At 40.0% G+C, this 18,775-nt stretch overlaps 1 long non-coding RNA gene across 2 annotated transcripts in view; it reads left to right on the top strand.

Moving 5' to 3' along the window:
* The first annotated feature begins 2,020 nt into the window (after positions 1–2,020).
* The window catches only part of LOC108586066, a 77,772-nt gene continuing 61,017 nt past the window's right edge, over positions 2,021–18,775 (top strand). For both annotated transcript variants that reach the window (XR_001902769.3, XR_001902767.3), the window contains exons 1-2: positions 2,021–4,475; positions 7,143–7,379. This is a non-coding gene — a long non-coding RNA (uncharacterized LOC108586066). The remainder of the gene's footprint in view (positions 4,476–7,142; positions 7,380–18,775) is intronic.

Here is an 18,775-nt window from a genome sequence, read left to right as displayed (position 1 = left end):
CTCGTGTCATGCTTTTCATCTCTTTCATTTCGTTTATGACCTTCTCTGCATTAATTACTCTAGCCGTCAATTCTTCCACTTTTTTTTCAAGATTTTTAGTTTCTTTGCGCTGGGTACGTAATTCCTCCTTTAGCTCTGAGAAATTTGATGGACTGAAGCCTTCTTCTCTCATCTCGTCAAAGTCATTCTCCGTCCAGCTTTGATCCGTTGCTGGCGATGAGCTGCGCTCCTTTGCCGGGGGAGATGCGCTCTTGTTTTTTGAATTTCCAGCTTTTCTGCCCTGCTTTTTCCCCATCTTTGTGGTTTTATCTGCCTCTGGTCTTTGATGATGGTGATGTACTGATGGGGTTTTGGTGTAGGTGTCCTTCCTGTTTGATAGTTTTCCTTCTAACAGTCAGGACCCTCAGCTGTAGGTCTGTTGGAGATTGCTTGAGGTCCACTCCAGACCCTGTTTGCCTGGGTATCAGCAGCAGAGACTGCAGAAGATAGAATATTTCTGAACTGCAAGTGTACCGTCTGATTCTTGCTTTGGAAGCTTCCTCTCAGGGGTGTACTCCACCCTGTGAGGTGTGGGGTGTCAGACTGCCCCTAGTGGGGGATGTCTCCCAGTTAGGCTACTCAGGGGTCAGGGACCCGCTTGAGCAGGGAGTCTGTCCCTTCTCAGATCTCAACCTCCGTGTTGGGAGATCCACTGCTCTCTTCAAAGCTGTCAGACAGAGTCGTTTGGGTCTGCAGAGGTATCTGCTGCTTTGTTATTGTTTACTGTGCCCTGCCCCCAGAGGTGGAGTCTACAGAGACAGGCAGGTTTCCTTGAGCTGCTGTGAGCTCCACCCAGTTCGAGCTTCCCAGCAGCTTTGTTTACCTACTTAAGCCTGAGCAATGGCGGGCGCCCCTCCCCCAGCCTCGCTGCTGCCTTGCCGGTAGATCACAGACTGCTGTGATAGCAATGAGGGAGGCTCCGTGGGTGTGGGACCCTCCCAGCCAGGTGTGGGATATGATCTCCTGGTGTTCCTGTTTGCTCAAAGCGCAGTATTGGGGTGGGAGTTACCCGATTCTCCAGGTGTTGTGTGTCTCAGTTCCCCTGGCTAGGAAAAGGGATTCCCTTCCCCCTTGCGCTTCCCAGGTGAGGCAATGCCTCGCCCTGCTTCAGCTCTCGCTGGTCGGGCTGCAGCAGCTGACCAGTACCGATCTTCCGGCACTCCCCAGTGAGATGAACCCAGTACCTCAGTTGAAAATGCCGAAATCACCGGTCTTCTGTGTCGCTGGCGCTGGGAGTTGAAGACTGGAGCTGCTCCTATTCGGCCATCTTGCTCCGCCCCCCTATTATTTTTTAATAATACAGAAGTAACATTATAATTATAAAAAATCGGAGATAATGGAAAACATAACAAAAAAATACCTATAGTTCATCCACACAAACATTTTCTATCTTTAAAGTTAAAATTTAACTGTATAATAAGTTAAAATTAAGCTGTAAACAATATCATATATATGTGTGAATATCATATATATGTGTGTTACAAAAAAAAAAGAATGGAAATTCCTCAAAAAAAAAAAAAAGGTATTTGAATTAAGGCAGATACTGTCGTGAGCATTCTTTGATCTACTGAAACTTTTTCTGAACAGCAATTGGAATAGAGTATGTATATGTGGTGGATTATTTGCAAAGATGGCCATCAGTGAGTCCTTCCATCCTTGTATAAGTATGCCCCTCCTTCTATGAAGAGGTAAAGTCTGTTTTCCTCTGCCCTTGAATCTGGGCTGTAATATGGTTTGGCTTTGTGTCCCCACCCAAATCTCATCTTCAGTTGTGGTCCCCATGTGTCAAGGGAGAGACCCTTGGGTGGTAACTGGATCATGGAGGTGGTTTCCTCCATGCTGTCCTCATGACAGTGAGTGAGTTCTCATGAGATCTGATGGTTTTATAAGGGGCTCTTCTCCCTTTTCTCTTCCACTCTTCTCTCTCTGATGCCATGTGAAGAAGGTCCCTTTGCCTTCTGCCACAATTATAAGTTCCCTGAGGCCCCCCAGACATGTGAAACTGTGAGTCAATTGAAACTTGGATATTTATTTATAGCATTGTGAAAACAGACTAATATAGGCTGGTTGTGTTTTGACTAGTAGACTGTGTTGAAGTGATATTGGTTGATGCCTGGACCTAGATCTTAAGAGACTTTGCAACTTCTGTTTGTCACTCTCTTAGAAGCCACTCATCATGTAAAGAATTCCAGCTACTGGCTAGAAAAAAATCCATAGGGACAGAGACAAAAATCTTGGAGGAAGAAAAATCATGAAAAAAAATAATAAAGAGAGGTCCAGCCAACTCACAGTCACTCTAGCCATCCCAGTTGAATACCAGATTTATAGATGAAGCCATCTTAGATCCTCTGGCCTTTCCTAGTGAAATGTATGCAAATGGAAGAATTGTCTGCTATGTTCTTGTTTTATAAAGATATTGATGATGAAATACAACTAAATTCTGCCAAGATAAGTGTGAAGAGGCTTATTCTGAGCCAGTATAAGTGACCATGGTCTGGGGTTATACAACCTCAAGAGGTCCTGGGAAGGTTTATCTGAGGTGGTCAGGTTATAGTTTGGGTTTATATGTGGAAGATTCTGCAGGGTGAGGTGGGACATCTCAATGTGGAGTTAGGAGTTGTGTAGTGGGGAACTTGTAAGTCACAGGTGGGTTTTAGGGATTATTTAGTTGACAATTAATTGAGAGTTAAACTATTGTCCAAAGACTTGGATTCAGTAGAAAGGAATGCTTGAGTTAAGGTTTTTGTTATGTAGATAAAGCTCTCAGGTAGCAGCCCTCGATGAGAATAGATGGTAAATATCTCTTTTCAAGACTTAAAGGTGTAAGACTCACAGTTAATCTCTCCTAGATCCAGGAAAGGCCTAGAAAGGATAGACCTGCCGCATTAATGGAGATTCTCTACAGATGCAAATTTCTCCCACAAAATATGACTTTGCAGGGTCATTTCAACTTGTTGGCCCTGTGGTAGCTATTTCTAAACACATCAAATGAAAGTATTTTGGGGTGAAATATTTTGATTTCCTTCAGGATTTGCTATCTATCATGTGATGCTACACCAGAGTCAGGTTGGAAAGTAAGCCACATTATACTTGGTTAATAAACATCTAATGAGATTTTATGGTTTGTAGGGCAATACCTTCCAGGCCCCTTAGATGGGAATTTTGGCAAGAGAAGAAAAGGTCAGATTTTAGTCCTCACCATTAAGTATTGTGGTGTGTTGTTATACAATAGGAGGTAACTGAAATGTTGTACGAAGCAGATCTGGCTAATGAGGAGAGGAGCTTCTGAGGCACAGAGCTGATGGGCATGTACTTCTGTTTTCTTTTTGCTCCTTTATTTCTCTCCTTCCTGAAACGGGATTGGTGCAAATGCAGCAGCCATCTTATGACCTGGAAATGAAAAGCACAAGGATGAAGACCTATATGTTAAGGATAGCAGAGAAGAGAGAGAGCCAGAGCCATTGCTAGTGACATCCCTGAACTACTATGCTTTCCTCACTTCTCTCTATCCCTAGAATTCCTGTAGTTGAATAAGCACTTAAATGTTTACATGTTAATTTTTTCTCTTAGGGTTGCTGTTCCTTGCCCTTGAATGTAATTTAAATGGACTCAGCAGATTTTAAAATTTTCATTCGAATTTTAAGACTTTACAAAATTTATGATATAAATTATATATAGCAGATTCAGGTTTCAAATTTAATGGTACTGAGGAAAGAGAGAGACCCTCTCATATTGTTTTACATTGTTTTGTACTCAGTACCTGTTTTAAGAAAAAACAATGAAGTAAAACCAAAAACAGGCAGCCTGGCGCCAGGCCCGGAACCAGGCCTGGGTCTGCCTGGCCTAAACCCAGTAGTTAAAAATCAACTCATGACTTAGAAACCAATGTTCCTGACATTGTATAGAACACTGTGAAACTCCCTACCCTGTTCTGTTTCACTCTGACCACCAGTACATGCAGCCCCTGTCACATACCTGCTGCTTGCTCAAATCAAACACGACCCTTTCATGTGAAATCTTTAGTGTTGTGAGCCCTTAAATGGGACAGAAACTGTGCACTCAGGGAGCTTTGATTTTAAGGCAGTAGCTTGCCGATGTTCCCAGCTGAATAAAAGCCCTTCCTTCTACAACTCGGTGTCTGAGAGGTTTTGTCTGCAGCTTGTCCTGCTGCATTTCTTGGTTCCCTGACTGGGAAGCAAGAACTGAGGGACGGCTGAGGCAGCCCCTTAGGCGGCTTAGGCCTGCCCTGTGGAGCATCCCTGCGGGGGGACTCTGACCAGCCTGAGTGACGCGATCCAAAGAGCGCTCCTGGGTAGGCAGTTGTCCCGGCGGAACGCCTCACCAGAGCAGCGCCTAGCGGTCCCCCATGGAGGATTAACACAGTGGCTGAACACAGGGAAGGAACTGGCACCTGGAGTCCAGACATCTGAAACTTGGTAAGACTAGTCTTTGGAACTTGCCCCATTCCATCTGAGTGGAAGCGTGGCTTGATCACCCACGGTGTGCCTGTATTGGCACTTTTGTTCTGGTTTTGACTTGACTGGACTTGGTAAGACTAGTCTTTGGAACTTGCCCCATTCCATCTGAGTGGAAGCGTGGCCTGATCACCCACCATGTGCCTGTATCGGCACTTTTGTTCTGGTTTTGACTTGACTTGACTTGGTGAGACTAGACTTTGGAACTTGTCCCACTCCATTTGAGTGGAAGCGTGGCCTGATCAACCACAGTGTACCTGTATTGGCACTTTTGTTCTGGTTTTGACTTGACTTCAATTGATGGATACTTTGGTTTTGGTTTTTGACTTGGCTTAAATTTCTCAGTACTTGAATTTTGGATTTCGTGGTATTCTGATTTTGGTTTGGTATAAATGACAAAAGTGTGTGTGTGCACTCTTTACCTGTTCTTTGTTTTGCGGTGAGTGTATGTGGTGTGAGTGTTTTATTTTGTCTTGAGAAAACATGGGTCAGGTGCAAAATAAACCCACCCCACTAGGAACTATGTTGGAAAATTTCAAGAAAGGAAAAAAAGGGGAGAGGCAGAATTTATATTTAAAAAGTTATATGATAAATTCTTGTCCTGAAATAAATTAACTAGTTATTTTTTTTAAAAGTTTATAATAAGTCAAAAAGTTGAAACATGTCAAAAAATTGTCTGTGAAAGTCATAAAAAAGTTATAAAAAAATTTTTATGCAAAAAGTGTTATATAATTTAAAAGTAATAAGGCCTCCTGAGTACTATTGAAAAAACAGTTTATGTGCAATGTGTATAAAAAAAGTAAAATACACCTTTAGTAAAAAGATTATAAGGAGGCATAAGAATGTGGATTTTTACCTACATGAAAATGTTAAAAAATTATTGTTTTAAAAGTTTAAGCAAGTTTTAAAACGTTAATTGTAAAAAAATTTCTGTGTGTTAACATATTAGCTAAAGTTAGAAAGGTATCATCCAGTTTTTCTGTGAACTGGACATTAAAGTAAAAATGCAACATGTTTTTCTTAAAGCATCAACCTGCTCTTTAACAAAAATTATAAAAGGTTAAAAAGAGTCTATAAAATCTTACCTGATGGTGAAACATAAAAAATTGGATAAATATGTCTACGAGGTTTTTTTGAAATTAAGATTAACATTAATAACACACTAATATAAAGGTAAAATTTAACTTATCTGGTATAAAAATCATACAAAAAGCATGCTTAAATATAAAATGGTGTTTAGCTTTTTTTGTTCTAAAAACTAATAAAAATAGGTGCTAAAGGAAACGTTCATTTTACTAGAGGATCATAGAAGTTAAAGACTTAAAACAAACTTTGCCAATTAAGGCAGCATACCAATATGCAAATGTCTGGTTGAAATGGATCAAATATTCTATCTGCACATTAAACAAAAGCAATTGTTATGTTTGTGCACATGGCAGGCCAGAAGCCCTGATTGTCCCCCTTCCACAAAGGTGGTCCTCCAGTCAACCAGGCATGGGCTGCATGGTAGCTCTTTTCCAGGATTCTACAGTCTGGAGTAATAAGTCATGCCAAGCTCTCTCTGATATATCCCAAAGTCCCTGTGGGTCAGCCCCCGAAGGCCATCCAGCTTCCGTCTCCCAACACTAAGTTCACTTCATGTCTCTCACGGCAAGGAGGAGACTTAGTATTCCTTGGAGACCTGAAGGGATGCAGTGAGCTTAAGAATTTTCAAGAGCTTATCAATCAGTCAGCCCTTGTTCATCCCTGAGCGGATGTGTGGTGGTATTGTCGTGGACCTTTACTGGGCACTCTGCCAAATAACTAGAGAGGCACTTGTGCTTTAGTCAATTTGGCTATCCCTTTCACCCTGGCATTTCATCAATCAGAAATAATAATAATAATAAGAAGAAGACATCGTAAAGCGAGAGAAGCCCCTTATAGATCTTTCTACTCTCACATCTACTTAGATGCAATTAGAGCCCCACAAGAAATACCAGATCAATTTAAAGCTTGAAATCAAATAGTTACAAGATTTAAGTTAATATTTTGGTAGATGACAGTCAATAAAAATGTACATTAAATAAACTACATCTATTACAACCAACAGCAATGAGCTTTTCATGAGTTAAAAAGAAAAACTCATGTTGGCCCCAGCCTTGAGGCTACCTGACCTGACAAAACTCTTTACACTCTATGTGTCAAAAAAAAAAAAAAAAAAAAAAGGCAGTTGAAGTTTTAACCCAGACTGTAGGGCCCTGGCCAAGGCCAGTGGCCTATCTCTCAAAACAACTAGATGGGGTTTCCAAAGGCTGGCCCCCATGTCCAAGGGCCCTGGCAGCAATGGCCCTGTTAGCACAAGAAGCAGATAAGCTAACTCTTAGACAAAACCTAATCATAAAGTCCCCCCATGCTGTGGTGATTTCAATAAATACCAAAGGACACCATTAGCTAATAAATGCTAGACTAACTAGATACCAAAGCTTGCTCTATAAAATTCTCCGCATAACCATTGAAGTTTGCAACACCCTAAACCCGCCACCTTGCTCCTGGTATCAAAGAGCCCAGTTAAGCATAACTGTGTAAAAGTATTGTACTCAGTTTATTCTAGTGGGCCTAACCTCTGAGACCATCCTTAAACATCTGTAGACTGGGAGCTGTACGTGGATGGGAGCAGCTTCACTAACCCCTACAAAGTGACTCTGAAAAAGACGACAAGCCCTGCTCCAGTCACACCCGGAAGCTGACTGGTCCACGCATGGCCGAAGCATGAAGAAACTCATCGTGGGACTCATTTTCCTTAAAATTTGGACTTGTGCAGTAAAGACTTCAACTGACCTTACTCAGACTGAGGGCTGCTCCCAGTGTATACATCAAGTCACTGAGGTAGGACAAAAGATTGCTACAGTCCTATTATTTTATGGTTATTATAAGTGTACCAGAACTCTAAAAAGAAACTTGTTTGTATAATGCTATTCTATCCAAGGTATGTAGCCCAGGAAATAACCAACCTGATGCATGTTATGACCCATTTTAAGCCTCCCATGATCACAGTTTTTAAAATAAAATTAATGACTGGTCCTTTTCTAAGTGACACAAGTAAGGTAATAGCTAAAACAGAAGAAAGAAGGGTCTGCAAAAATGTAACCTTAAAATTTGACACCTGTGCCGCTATTAATAGTAAGCAGCATGAGATGGAATGTGGTTCTCTAGATTGAGAAAAAAGTTACAAAGCAGAAAATAAGTATATCTGTCAAGAATCATATTTATGTGAAATGTGTCAATACTGGTCTTACATCATTTGGGCTACTTGAAAAAAAATAAAAAATAAAAAAGATCCTGTTTGGCTCCAAAAAGGAAAAGTCAGCCCCTCCTGCACAAGTGGGAGCTGCAACCCTTTAGAACTGGTTATCACAAGCCCCTCAGACCCAAAGTGGACTAAAAAATTATGTAACATTAGGCATTGATGGAAAATGACTAGATACTAGCTTAAGCATCCTAATAAAAGGCAAGGTTCAAAGACACTCTCTAGAACCAGTATTTCAGACTTTCTATGATGAACTAAATGTGCCAGTGCCTGAGATTCAAGGAAAAACTAAAAATTTGTTTTTGCAATTAGCCGAACATGTAACCCAGTCTCTAAAAGTCACTTCGTGTTATGTTTGTGGAGGAACTGTAACAGGAGATCAATGGCCATGGGAAGCCCAATAATTAGTTCCTACAGGCCCAGTTCCTGATGCATTCCTGGCCCAAAAGAACCACCCTGACAATTTTTGGGTTCTAAACATCTCAATTATTAGACAGTATTGCATAGCTAAACAGTTCCACCCAGAGTTCCACCAGGACTAGACTGCCCCCACCGGATTATACTGGATATGTAGACATAGAGCCTATGCTAAGCTGCCTGACCAGTAGACAGGCGGTTGTGTTGTTGGCACTATTAAACCATCTTTCTTCTTACTGCCCATGAAGACAGGTGAACTTCTGGGCTTCCCTGTCTATGCTTCCCACAGAAAACAAAGCATAGCCACAAGTAATTAAAAAGATAATAAATAACCTCCTAAAAATTTGTACAATACTATAGGCCTGCCACTTAGACACAAGATGGCTCATGGGAATACTGGACCCCCATTTACATGCTCAACTGTATCATACGGTTGCAAGCTGTTTTAAAAATCATCACTAATAAAACCAGTCAAGCCTTGACTATTCTGGCCCAGCGAGAAACTCAGATAAGAAATGCTATCTATCAAAATAGATTGGCTCTTGACTACTTGCTAGCTGCTGAAAGAGAGGTCTATAAGAAATTTAACCTTACTAATTACTGTCTACACGTAGATAATCAAAAGCAAGTAGTTAAAGACATAGTCACATGTGCCTGTACAAGTGTAGCATGAATTCAACCCTGAAGCCATGTTTAAAAATTAGTTCCCAGCACTAGGAGGATTTAAAACTCTTATAATAAAAGTTATAATGGTAATAAAACCTGCTTACTGCTCCCATGTTTGCTACCTGTACTTCTTCAAATGATAAAAAAGCTTCATCAGTATCTTAGTTCACCAAAATGCTTCAGCACAAGTGTACTATATGAATCACTATCAATCTATTGCACAAAAAGACATAAGTAGCAAAAATAAGAATGAGAACACCTACTAATAAAAAGTGAGAGTCTCAAAAGGGGGGAAATGAGGAAAGAGAGAGACCCTCTCATATTGTTTTATATTGTTTTATACTCAGTACCTGTTTTAAGAAAAAACAATGAAGTAAAACCAAAGACAGGCAGCCCAGCGCCAGGCCTGGAACCAGGCCTGGGTCTGCCTGGCTTAAACCCAGTAGTTAAAAATCAACTCATGACTTAGAAACCAATGTTCCTGACATTGTATAGAAGAACATTGTGAAACTCCCTGCCCTGTTCTGTTTGACTCTGACCACCGGTGCATGCAGCCCCTGTCACGTACCTGCTGCTTGCTCAAATCAATCACAACCCTTTCATGTGAAATCTTTAGTGTTGTGGGCCCTTAAAAGGGACAGAAATTGTGCACTTGGGGAGTTCGGATTTTAAGACAGTAGGTTGCTGATGCTCCCAGCTGAATAAAGCCCTTCCTTCTACAATTTGGTGTCTGAGAGGTTTTGTCTGTGGCTCGTCCTGCTACAGTACTAACAGTAAGAAAAGTATCTCTGTCTATCTGTTTTAAAATCTATTGGAGATAGAATAGGATAGGATACTACTCATTCTTCATGTAGTTTTTTTTTTTTTTTCCTCTTCTCTTCAGAAAATCTGTACCCCTACCTCACTGATGCTATCCCAATAACCCCAGGCTTTAGTCACACATAGGAAATAGTTGCCATTCTGTGCTTTAATAATGGTTAACCATGCCTTTCACTTAAAGAATTCCAGAAATTGACTTTAGGAGAACTAAACATTGAACGAATCTTGTGAAGTGTTCCACCTTGGGAAGGAATGCTAAACAATTGATTTACAGCCTTATTGCTACTGGCCAGACCACCAGGTGGCCCATTACTCAATATAACCATAGCAACAAGATGCACTGACCTGCATACCCTACGTCTCATGTGCTTTGCCCAGCTCGGCCTGCATACCTTACCCCTGATGTCAATTCCTGTGCTTTGCTTAACAAAAATAATAATAAAAAAAACCTGCTGCAGATTTTGGCTTTTTCAGAGAGCCAGCCAGAGGATCCTTACACCTCAGCTCTGCTGTCTCCCTTGTGCTCAAGCACAAGTCCCAAAATAAAAGCCTTGTCTGGGAAATCTTGTTGGCCCTTTGTTAACTTCTGTTACATGGGAGCCAAAGAGCCTGTGGTCTGTAACATGTTCTCTGGCAACCATGAAGTGATTATGGGATGTGGAGAGCATTTTTCTCCAAGGAGGAGGCTTGTGAGCCAGCAGGATGGTGGGGTGTGTGTGCCCCCTTCATGGGTGACAGGTGGTCACCTGAATCTTTGACTCAGCATTGCCACAACTGGTGAGTTTTCCTCCTGCCTCCCCGAGACTGCCAGACAATGCTTTCTCTCTCCTCCTGTCCCCTATTTGTTGTGTCTTTCTTTTTCCTTCTTCTCTCTTCCTACTTTGCATTAACTTCATCGGTTCAAATTGAATAGACACCTGTGCAGGACAGATTGCAATGGCTGATTGGTTCAGCTGGTAGGACTGTCATCTTTAAGTCTGCTAAGTACTTTTCCTCCCTTTCCCACACCTGTGGGGAAGGGAAGCCTGTGGACTTTTCTGTTGTCTATCTTTTTGGGCATGTTATCCAATGGACTCTGGGTGCTGCCTTTTGAGGAGAGAATTGACAGCACATGGTTCCAGAGTTTCAGCTGCTCACGTCCTAATCCATTTTTCCATTTTGTGTGTTTGATGTGACAACATATTCCCCTATGCCTCCTATTGGGTGGCATCTTGTAAAAAATGAGAGACTTTTGCCTATGATTCCATAAAACAGAAAAAGATGTGCTTTTTGTGTTTGTTTTTTTGTAGCATGGCTTGTCCCCCACAGCTATGGCATAGTGAGCGGGGTCATCAAAAGCCACTCTGCTCTTCCAGAAGCTGCAGAGAGAGGAAATCCTAAAACCTGACATGCCGAAAAAAGGGTAAAAATTTCTTACCAGCCAAACTCCTGGCCTCTCTCTGTGTAAACCAGTTGATGAAATGGTAAAAATCACTGTTTGTCTCCCGTGCAAGGCTTTGATTAAAGGGAAAAGGGATTTGTGAGACTAGCCTTCATCTGTAGCAAATCTGGTATACTTTGAGCTATATAAATCTGTCTTTCTGTGTTGTTCTGTCATAAAGTGTGGCCCCGCAGGATAAAATACGAGCCTAGGCCCTCTGTAAGCCTTCTTTTGCAAGCAAGCCTTGCAGACTGCTCAACTACAAACTTTGCTGTGGGTCCCTGAAACAAAAGCCAGATGAGGTTTCCCTCTCCTCTTGTTTTATGTCCTTGGGAGCTTGACCATGTGACCATGTGGAGGTACCTCTCTTGGTCTCTACCATCTGGAGGGCTGGAAATTTCAGGTTCGTGTCAGGCAGCTAGCCTGAAAGGACCTGGAGTCTGAGCTGCATCAGCACACTCTTTACCCTGAATATGTCATGCTCTTGAGTGAGTTTTGTCTTGAAAGATCCCATCTCTATTTGGCTTTAGTTGTCTTTTGCTATCTTAGGTCATTTCTGAGAATGAATTATTGGGGACCATGGAGATGCCTCCTCTACTCCCTCTAGATATACCTTTTGCTTATATAGTAAAAACCTCTAAAATTACTATCTGAACTTCAAAAGGCTTTTGGATTCACTCACTGTTGGAACTAAGTACACCATCAAAAGAAAAGGACTTTAGAGATCTCTTATTCTCAACAATTAAAGAAAAAATGGTTTAAAATAAAAGAAGGATGCATATTAATGTCATAGCTAGCCTTTAAAATGATCTTGAGCATCCTGGTCAACAGAGTAAAATGCAAAATTTTTTAAAAAGTAAGAAGTTATATTGAGCAGTTAAAAATATTTTACAACCTAAAACATGACTGCGCTAGGCTCCTTCTGGGAAGAGCAGTGGCAACTGCCATGTGTTGTAGCTCAGTAGCTATAGACCTCGCGCTTTCATGATGTGTGTGGCCTCCGTTCAATTCTCAGCTTAAGGAATAGGTTCTTTCTGGTTTGTGACCTTTAATACTTGTTAATTCTTTTCTCCTCCATGAACAACTTCTGAGCCTGTCTCTTGAATTTTTCTTTCTTTGAGTTATCTTTGCGGCAATTCGAGCTCTTGTAAAAACCACTTGCCGTCTTTTTGGAGACAACTTGTGATTCTGTGGTTAAATCATAACCTTACTTAAGGCTTATTGGTTTCAATCAGGAAAATACCTTTGGAAAAACAAAAGGCTTAAAAGCTAGAGGTGTCAGCTATTTGTCCCAGCTAGAGTCTGGTAATAAAAGATTTAAAAGAATTTTTAAATAAAAGAGCTCCATGCTTAGAAGTGAACCTAATTAAAAGGGGATATCCAAGATATACCTGTACTTAAAAGGCCATTACGTTTTTTTCTCTTCTTGGATCTTGTTTTTTGAAAAAAAAAAATATATATTTATTTATATATATATAATATATATATTATATTATATATTATAAAATGTATCATATATTTAATATACATAATATATAAGTATATATAATATATAAATATATACAATATTATATATTTTATATATTTATAAATATATACAATATTATATAATTTATTATACAAATTTTATAACATATAATTTATTAATTATATATTATATATAATATAATATATTATATATAAAATATATATTATAAAATATATATATATATTTTTTCTTCTTAGTTGACTGAATTGTTTCTCCATTTATTTTTGTCTGTCCTCTTGCTACCCTCAAGTTCACCTGAGAGGACCTCAGGTAATTTGTGACAGCCTTGGGAAAAACAGAGGAGGTCCCGCAGGCCTCATTTTGGGAAAAATCTCTGCTTTCCTCATGGAACCCAAATAATTGTAAGTGGGCAGATCCCTCTCAACTAAGACTCTGCTCTGTTTTGCATTGTGTTACCTGACCTCTTTGACTTTTGTGGGCATCAGAAATTACTTTGCATTATTAAAAAACACCCTTAATTTGTAATAGCTAAATAAGAGATACACTTTTAAAAATGTCTAATGGCAATTGTTTATAGTGAGTGGCTACTACTACAAGCCGGTACTCCTTTCTTTGTGCATTTAGATAAGAAAAACATGCTCTTGAGCCCCTAGAAGGTATAGAATGGGGGATGGGCTGATTACAGATTACAGAGTGGGCTGATTGGAGTCGGGTTGCCCACCAGCCTTGGAGAAATGTCTTTGCAATGAACTACACTGTGAAAGTGTTGCACTATCCCATCCCATAGCATTTCTCTGTTTTTTGGGACCCAAGATTCAGTGTAAAAATGGGATTCTTGAAAACTCTCCATGCGCCAGAGTATCCGCTTTTCCTAGCTATCTCACCTGAATTTTACTCAAACCATATTTTCTTGGTTTGATTAAAAATAGAAATTCTCTATCTTATTTCACCTAAGAGTTGTCCCTTTAGAAATACAAATTAGAGTTGCCTTACTGACAGTTGTTTAGGACAGGGAACAGGTACTTAAGAGACTAATCGTCTAAAACGGAAAACAAAAGATTTTTCTTTGCCTTTTAAATAACTACAGAAAAAAGAGGGAGGAGAAAATAGATTCAATTGGCCTCATGCTGTCTTTTTGTTTGGAAAGTGGAGTCTCCCCTCTATCAATGAGTAAAGGTTTTTGGCTTAAAAAGTTTTTAGAGGCCTGGCGCGGTGGCTCAAGCCTGTAATCCCAGCACTTTAGGAGGCCGAGACGGGCGGATCACGAGGTCAGGAGATCGAGACCATCCTGGCTAACATGGTGAAACCCCGTCTCTACTAAAAAAATACAAAAAAAAAAACTAGCCAGGCGAGGTGGCGGGCCCTGTAGTCCCAGGTACTCCGGAGGCTGAGGCAGGAGAATGGCGTGAACCCGGGAGGCGGAGCTTGCAGTGAGCCGAGATCTGGCCACTGCACTCCAGCCTGGGCGACAGAGCGAGACTCTGTCTCAAAAAAAAAAAAAAAAAAAAAGAAGGTTTTAGAGTTATCACTTTGGCTAAACAAATGGCTTATAGTAGCCTGGGATTCTATTTTGCTTTATCAATCAAGTGTTTTAGACCTTTTGATATCTGACAAACTTTTCAAGATCAAATTAAGCATTAGGTCCTTTTAGGTCCAAAAGAGATATATTTGACTCATTTGATATATTAAACCCATACAAGAAACATTGTTAAATTAAAAATGTTGTTTAGCCTTCGTTAGATTATATTCCTATAAATGTGTTAATATGTATTTGAAAATTATATGAGATTCCTATAATTCTGATATTCCTCAGTATGTTATCAATAATTGTAATTGTTATATTAAATTATTGTGTTCCACAGAGATTACCAGATTTCTTTTTTTTTTTTTTTCTGAGATGGAGTTTTGCTCTTGTCACCCAAGCTGGAGTGCAATAGCAAAATCTCGGCTCACTGCAACCTCTGTCTCCTGGGTTCAAGTGATTCTCGTGCCTCAGCCTCCCAAGTAGCTGGGGTTACGGGCATGCACCACCATGCCACACTAATTTTTGTATTTTTAGTAGAGTTAGGGTTTCACCATGTTGGCCAGGCTGGTCTCGAACTCCTAACCTCAGGTGATCCACCTGCCTCGGCATTCCACAGTGCTGGGATTACAGGCGTGAGCCACCACACCCGGCCTGATTACCAGATTTTCTTGTTGATTGTGTCATTAGTTAGTCATGGCTATCCTAAGATTTTGTCATGCACAGACAATCGTTATCTTGTTTTGATTCTTTTCTTTTTAAATTTTTATTATATTTTTATTATACTTAAAGTTCTAGGGTACATGTGCACAACGTGCAGGTTTGTTATATATGTATACATGTGCCACTTTGGTGTGCTGCACCCATTACCTCGTCATTTACATTAGGTATATCTCCTAATGCTAGCCCTCACCACTCCCCACATCCCACGACAGGCCCTGGTGTGTGATGTTCCCCTTTCTGTGTCCAAGTGTTCTCATTGTTCAGTTCCCACCTATGAGTGAGAACATGCAGTGGTTGATTTTTTTGTCCTTGCAATAGTTTACTGAGAATGATGGCTTCCAGCTTCATCCATGTCCCTACAAAGGACATGAACTCATCTTTTTTTATGGCTGCATAATATTCCATGGTGTATATGTGCCACATTTTCTTAATTCAGTCTACCATTGATGGACATTTGGGTTGGTTCCAAGTCTTTGCTATTGTGAATAGTGCCGCAGTAAACATACTTGTGCATGTGCCTTTGTAGCAGCATGATTTATAATCCTTTGGGTATATACCCAGTAAGGGGATGGCTGGGTCATATGGTACATCTAGTTCTAGATCCTTGAGGAATCGCCACACTGTCTTCCACAACGGTTGAACTAGTTTACAGTCCTACCAACAGTGTAAAGCTGTTCCTATTTCTCCACATCCTCTCTAGCACCTGTTGTTTCCTGACTTTTTAAAGATTGCCATTCTGACTGGTGTGAGATGGTATCTCATTGTGGTTTTGATTTGCATTTCTCTGATGGCCAGCGATGATGAGCATTTTTTCATGTGTCTGTTGGCTGCATAAATGTCTTCTTTGGGAATTGTCTGTTCATATACTTTGCCCACTTTTTGATGGGGTTGTTTGTTTTTTTCTTGTAAGTTTGTTTGAGTTATTTGTAGATTCTGGATATTAGCCTTTTGTCAGATAGATAGGTTGCAAAAATTTTCTCCCATTCTGTAGGTTGCCTGTTCACTCTGATGGTAGTTTCTTTTAGTTTAATTAGATCCCATCTGTCAATTTTGGCTTTTGTTGCCATTGCTTTTGGTGTTTTAGACATGCAGTCCTTGCCCATGCCTATGCCCTGAATGGTATTGCCTAGGTTTTCTTCTAGGGTTTTTATGGTTTTAGGTCTAACATTTAAGTCTTTAAACCATCTTGAATTAATTTTTGTATAAGGTTTAAGGAAGGATCCAGTTTCAGCTTTCTACATATGGCTAGCCAGTTTTTCCAGCACCATTTATTAAATAGGGAATCCTTTCCCCATTTCTTGTTTTTGTCAGGTTTGACAAAGATCAGATGGTTGTAGGTGTGTGGTATTATTTCTGAGGGCTCTGTTCTGTTCCATTGGTCTATATCTCTGTTTTGGTACCAGTACCATGCTGTTTTGGTTACTGTAGCCCTGTAGGATAGTTTGAAGTCAGGTAGTGTGATGCCTCCAGCTTTATTCTTTTGGCTTAGGACTGACTTGGCAATGCAGGCTCTTTTTTGGTTCCATATGAACTTTAAAGTAGTTTTTTCCAATTCTGTGAAGAACGTCATTGGTACCTTGATGGGGATGGCATTGAATCTATACATTACCTTGGGCAGTATGGCAATTTTCATGATACTGGTTCTTCCTATCCATGAGCATGGAATATTCTTCCATTTGTTTGTTTCCTCTTTTATTTTGTTGAGCAGTGGTTTGTAGTTCTCCTTGAAGGGCTCCTTCACATCCCTTATAAGTTAGATTCCTAGGTATTTTGTTCTATTTGAAGCAATTGTGAATGGGATTTCACTCATGGTTTGGGTCTCTGTCTGTTATTGGTGTATAAGAATGCTTGTGATTTCTGCACATTGATTTTGTATCCTGAGACTTTGCTGAAGTTGCTTATCAGCTTAAGGAGATTTGGAGCTGAGACTATGGGGTTTTGTAGATATACAATCATGTCATCTGCAAACAGGCACAATTTGACTTCCTCTTTTCCTAATTGAATACCCTTTATTTCTTTCTCCTGCCTGATTGCCCTGGCCAGAACTTCCAACACTATGTTGAATAGGAGTGGTGAGAGAGGGCATGCTTGTCTTGTGTCAGTTTTCAAAGGGGACGCTTCCAGTTTTTGCCCATTCGGTATGGTATTGGCTGTGGGTTTGTCATAAATAGCTCTTATTATTTTGAGATACATCCCATCAATACCTAATTTATTGAGAGTTTTTACCATGAAGGGCTGTTGAATTTTGTCAAAGACCTTTTCTGCATCTATTGAGATAATCATATGGTTTTTGTCTTTGGTTCTGTTTATATGATGGATTACATTTATTGATTTGCATATGTTGATCCAGCAATGCATCCCAGGGATGAAGCCCACTTGATCATGGTGGGTAAGCTTTTTGATGTGCTGCTGGATTCAGTTTGCCAGTATTTTACTGAGGATTTTTGCATTGGTGTTCATCAGGGATATTGGTCTAAAATTCTCTTTTTTTGTTGTGTCTCTGCCAGGCTTTGGTATCAGGATGTTGCTGGCCTCATAAAATGAGTTAGGGAGGATTCCCTCTTTTTCTATTGATTGGAATAGTTTCAGAAGGAATGGTACCAACTCCTCCTTGTACCTCTGGTAGAATTTGGCTGTGAATCCATCTGTTCCTGGATTTTTTGTGGTTGGTAGGCTATTAATTATTGCCTCAATTTCAGAGCCTGTTATTCATCTATTCAGAGATTCAACTCCGTCTTGGATTAGTCTTGGGAGGGTATATGTGTCCAGGAATGTATCCATTTCTTCCAGATTTTCTAGTTTATTTGCATAGAGGTGTATATAGTATTCTCTGATGGTAGTTTGTATTTCTGTGGGATCGGTGGTGATATCCCCTTTATCATTTTTTTTTTTTTTGCATCTATTCTATTCTTCTCTCTTTTCTTCTTTATTAGCCTTGCTGTAGTCTATCTATTTTGTTGATCTTTTGAAAAAACCAGCTCCTGGATTCACTGATTTTTTTTGAATTTTCTTTGTGTCCCTATCTCTTTCAGTTCTGCTCTGATCTTAGTCATTTCTTGCCTTCTGCTAGCTTTTGAATGTGTTTGCTCTTGCTTCTCTAGTTCTTTTAATTGTGATGTTAGGGTGTCAATTTTAGATCTTTCCTGCTTTCTCTTGTAGGCATTTAGTGCTATAAATTTCACTCTACACACTGCTTTAAATGTGTCCCAGAGATCTTTGTATGTTGTGCCTTTGTTGTCATTGGTTTCAAAGAACATCTTTATTTCTGCCTTCATTTTGTTATTTACCCAGCAGTCATTCAGGAGAAGGTTGTTCTGTTTCCAGGTAGTTGAGTGGTTTTGAGTGAGTTTCTTAATCCTGAGTTCTAGTTTGATTGAACTGTGGTCTGAGAGACAGTTTGTTATAATTTCTGTTCCTTTACATTTGCTGAGAAGTGCTTTACTTCCAACTATGTGGTCAATTTTGGAATAAGTGAGATGTGGTGCTGAGAAGAATGTATATTCTGTTGATTTCGGGTGGAGAGTTCTGTAGATGTCTATTAGGTCTGCTTGGTGCAGAGTTGAGTTCAATTCCTGGATATCCTTGTTAACTCTCTGTCTCATTGATCTGTCTAATGCTGACAGTGGGGTGTTAAAGTCTCCCATGATTATTGTGTGGGAGTCTAAGTCTCTTTGTAGGTCTCTAAGGACTTGCTTTATGAATCTGGTTGCTCCTATATTGGGTGCATATATATTTAGGATAGTTAGCTCTTCTTGTTGAATTGATCCCTTTACCATTATGTAATGGCCTTCTTTGTCTCTTTGATCTTTGTTGGTTTAAAGTCTGTTTTATCAGACACTAGGATTGCTACCCCTGTCTTTTTTTGTTTTCTATTTGCTTGGTAGATCTTCCTCCATCCCTTTATTTTGAGCCTATGTGT

Source organism: Papio anubis, chromosome 3 (genome assembly GCF_008728515.1).
Source record: "Papio anubis isolate 15944 chromosome 3, Panubis1.0, whole genome shotgun sequence".
Taxonomy (NCBI): domain Eukaryota; kingdom Metazoa; phylum Chordata; class Mammalia; order Primates; family Cercopithecidae; genus Papio; species Papio anubis.
Note: the sequence above shows the minus strand (reverse complement) of the source record. Positions and strands in the feature narration are given on the sequence as shown.